The sequence below is a fragment of the Aplysia californica genome, unplaced genomic scaffold, assembly GCF_000002075.1.
Source record: "Aplysia californica isolate F4 #8 unplaced genomic scaffold, AplCal3.0 scaffold00082, whole genome shotgun sequence".
NCBI classification, from domain to species: domain Eukaryota; kingdom Metazoa; phylum Mollusca; class Gastropoda; order Aplysiida; family Aplysiidae; genus Aplysia; species Aplysia californica.
In genome coordinates, this window is record NW_004797352.1 from 1,339,784 (window position 1) to 1,344,100 (window position 4,317).

At 41.3% G+C, this 4,317-nt stretch overlaps 1 protein-coding gene across 2 annotated transcripts in view; it reads right to left on the reverse strand.

Moving 5' to 3' along the window:
- The window catches only part of LOC101855550 (multidrug resistance-associated protein 4), a 44,768-nt gene extending 41,391 nt beyond the window's left edge, over positions 1 to 3,377 (reverse strand). For both annotated transcript variants that reach the window (XM_035968783.1, XM_013080353.2), the window contains exon 1: positions 3,197 to 3,377. The gene's annotated coding sequence lies outside the window, so the exon portion shown is untranslated. The remainder of the gene's footprint in view (positions 1 to 3,196) is intronic.
- Between the last annotated feature and the right edge of the window lie 940 nt (positions 3,378 to 4,317).

A 4,317-nucleotide genomic window follows, 5' to 3' on the forward strand; every position in this document is an offset into this window, starting at 1 on the left:
CCCAGATTTCTTTTAAGGTCAGGGGAGCACATTTCCCCTGAAATCCCTAATGAATTTTAAAACTAGTGAGGTATTAAGACAGAATTGGGTCTCTATTGTAATATTTTAGTTCGTATAAAAACATGCATACATAACATCTCATTTGCAATGGATAAAAAGTCAAAATTTGTGAAAAGCAGACAAAAATGAACAAGAAAAGTGCTTTAGAATACCTGATCATATGACGCGCCCATGAGTTAAACTAAACTAAAATCGAAATGTCTAACTACAATAGCCAAAGCCTGTTTCAATTAAATGAGTCCAATCCTGAAAAATAGACAATCTCAGTCTCAAAGACAATCAAAAATAATAGTTCTATTAAAGCTGTGTGTGGTAAATATGACTATAGGCCTGAAGTTTGAGTTGTGAATGCTGGACAGTTACCAAAGACAAGACAATAATTTATTTTTTTTAAACCTTCACTTTAACTCACTGGAGATGGTTCACGCAACATCTGCGAGCACCAATTACCAATATTTCCCCGAGAGACGTTTCACGCACCCCATGCGAGCATAATTTTCCACATTTTCTCCTCAGGAAAGTATGAGCGCCAACACTGCGTGAACTGTGTCTTACCGTGCAGCCGACCTTTGTTTCGTTTCGTACGAAGTTTCACTGGAATTGGCTGGAAACTTTATGAGTTATCGACCCGGAAGGAAAGTCAGTCACATCGAGGCCCTACTTTCGTTTTTCTGACTGGTGTCTGTTCTCACAACACTTTATCAGTATGATGGAAGCACGTTTAGTTTTAGTAAGTTTTATGGCACTTGCAACACAATAAGGTCGAAGATTAGGTGTTACAAGAGAGTAAAAAATAAAAACAAAAGAAGGAAGAGAGATCAGGACGATAGATCTTTGATAAGAAAGAAGAAGCAAACCACACCAGAGCACCCACCAACCACCCATTTGGTAGCACGAAAAGCAAACATTTTTCAAGTGTTTGCACAACTTTGCCAGTTCAGAAAATTCTGTTTATGACATTTTAGACAATGGGGATCCTGATTTCAATGTAAATGAGCATAAAAGCACTGATTTTGATAGCGAATGTTCTAGATCTAGACTATGCAAAATTCCGCTTTGTCTAGAGCCCTGGGTTTGTTTTTTTTTACACTGAAGTGGATTAGACAGCGAATACATAGGATTACCATATCTATTACCTGCCTATTCAAGAGTTTGGATTTTTTATTCCTTTTGAAAAACAAAACATAATAAAACACACACACAAGATTAATTTTTGGGGGGTTTTGTTGGGGTTTTTTAACATAAAAGACATTACGTAAAAAAATTTTGGCGAGCAACAAATTTTAGCAAATTTTCAAAAAATCATTTCTGAAAAACTATAATAGATATTGCCTTTCTGTTTTTCGGGTCGTATTTGGCATGTTTAGATGGTCGTATGTCTTTGGAAGGATGTCGTTTTAAATATTGAAATACCCCTAAAAACGCCAGTCTTCAGCGTACGTAGACCCAAAAAAGGCCCAGTCTCCAGTGAGTTAAATTAACTCATTCGCTACACCGAGCCGTGGGGGGTTTCTAGCCCCCCAAGGGGGGCTGCCCCTGGCAAAAATAATAATTTTTTTTAAATCACACAATCTTCATGTTTACAAGGGAAATTATCAGTTTCAGAATGGCTGCCAATGGAACAGGAAGGCAATTTCCAAAGAGAGCCGAAAAAACAATCTCAACAATTCTCGTACCATAAATTTACTTTCTCCTCAAAGTTGTACACACACACATACACACAAGTGCGTGCCCACAAACACACGCGCTCACACACACGTACGCACACACAGCCCAAGCAGTCGGCGATGAAACCTAGATCTAGTGACGAAGCCCACTGCATGCTTTGCAGCAAAGCGGGCCCGCCACCATGGTGAGATCTAGTCTTGCAAGGGAAGCCCCGGAAGACTACAAAAATAGATCGCCGAAATACGTCATCTATATTTGGGCCAATCACAGAGGTGTGCTCCGTGCTCGCTGCAGCACAAAAAACAATTCACATGGCACAAAAAATCAGTGGACAGGACATCATCAGTCAATAATCATCTGTGAGAATAGATCTTCCTCTAGATATCTAGATCTATTCTATATCTTCTAGATCTTGTACCTTTTGCTTCTAATTTAAAATAGGAAAACCTGTAACCTTAAAGTTTGACTTAACTTACTTTTCTTAGCTTTCTTCATACGAAGTGACTATTCGGACTCGAGTCCGAATAGAGAAAAATTATATTCGGACTCTGAATTGAGTCCAGCATGACGTCCCTTCCGACTTCCGACCCTTGTTCCTAAATATTTCTAGGATGTATGAACGTTTTTTTCGATTATAATGATAACAGTCGAGACGTGAGCTTTATTATCCAGTTACTAGATCTAGATCTATCTAAACTGGCCCTCCCTGCATCATTAGTATGAACAGAACGATTAAGTGGTGCTGACCTTGCTGGGGGTAAAGTTAATTTATATCGACCAATGAGATTGAGCGAAGCCTTCTCGCACTCTCAGCTTGCTGGGGGAAGAGGTGTTGGGAAGAGACCACGGCTGTCGGTTTTGTGCGATGTAATGAAAATAGCCTAATAATAAGGCCTTAGCCTTAGCCTTAGAGAAACACTATAACACACAACAAAATGAAATTAAACATGTGGAAAGACAAAAAAATGGTGGTGGAAGTAATGATGATGCTATAGTGGAGGTGGAAAGACCATGAGTTGTCGGTTACCGTGTACTTAGACACTTCCATTGGGTAGATCTAATGAGAGTGCAGTCCTTTGACTTTTGGCACAAATTACACAGTCCTAGTGGGCAATTCTAGTTCTAGATGTAGATCTAAATCTAGATCTAGATCTAGATCTAGATCAAACATTAGCCTAGGGTCTAGATCTACCATCTAGACTAGATCTAGAAAAGGGAGGACTTCCGTAACGAGCGACCAATATGAGACAGAGCAGAATTGAGGGCTTGGGGTAGGGGTAGGGGTAGGGGTAGGGGTAGGGGTAGGGATAGGGGTAGGGTTAGGTCTAGGCCTCTTCTTTATTGTGTTTGATGGGGTGGTCGCTCGTTACGGAAGTCCTTCCCATTTAACATTTAAGGCCTACGAACATTTAAACAACGGTCGTTCAAACAACCCGCTCCTCTCCAGCCTCTTACAATGCTAACTTACCAAAAACAGGGATGCAGTTGGTGGCAAAAAGATCCGCACTCTAAGATACAGAACAGAAGACCATTTAGACCTACACCAAAGCCAAACACTCAGACCTAAAGTTGGCTCTTGGTAAATCAAGATCAAGCTTCACTTTCACTTCCTGGCCGACGGCCGACGACTACAACAATAGCCTACAATCAAAGAGGTCAGGGATGAGAAAGGTTTGTGGAGGGAGTTATGTACCTTAGATCTATTTGCTTCCGCCTTGTTTGGGGTTTTCTATCCTTGAAAATAAAAACACGGAGTGGTTGTCCCAATTCCGGTCTGCTCCAAAGAGGTTATAATAGTTCTAGAAGTCGCAGCTATGACGTCATCCATATAAACTCACAATGGCTGTGTAAGCTCACCCAGTTTGCTTTGTCGCCATTTTTTAGATGATTAGAAACAGCGCTGTCCCGCTGCTCGCAACACCTAGGTCTTCATAGAGTTTGAAGCTCTGTTCAGTTTTATTTTAAGTTTTCATTTTATTTGCTGTTGTTGTTTAATTAATCATATCACATACACGCATACACAATGCCCCATAACCTTGCTGACCGATTGTGGGAAATATAAATTATGCACTTAAATGTGGGCTACAAATGAGCAGAGAGATATACAGACTTCAACAAAAGTTAAGGACCATTTGCAAACGCTCTCAGTGGTCTTCTTGGTACAACCTGCACGTGGGCATTCTTGGACTGATCATGTATGACGCTGCCTCAGCCTGACAATGACAGTGTGTGACATTGCAAGCCTTCTGGCAACTTCTCGGGCTCCAAGTCCATCCTGCAGCTATGCCATAGCTCTGGCACGATCAAAGTCTCCCAGCTTTTGTCTTGGTGGCACGTTGATGCGATACTGGATTTTGCGCAAACGGCGGCTTATATTGCCACCAAAGTGAGCACAGTTTGAGAGGGGGCTCTCGTGGCCTAGAGGTTAAGGTGTTGGCCTCTCATTCAAAGGTTCGATTCCGGGTAGCGACCAAAAAAATTTTCTTCTCTAAAATTGTCTCCTTTCACATCCTTTCCTGATCTCTAACAATGTTCTGTTGTCTGCTTTCATTTCCACTTTCTGCCCCCACCCCCTCACCTCCTTTGCCC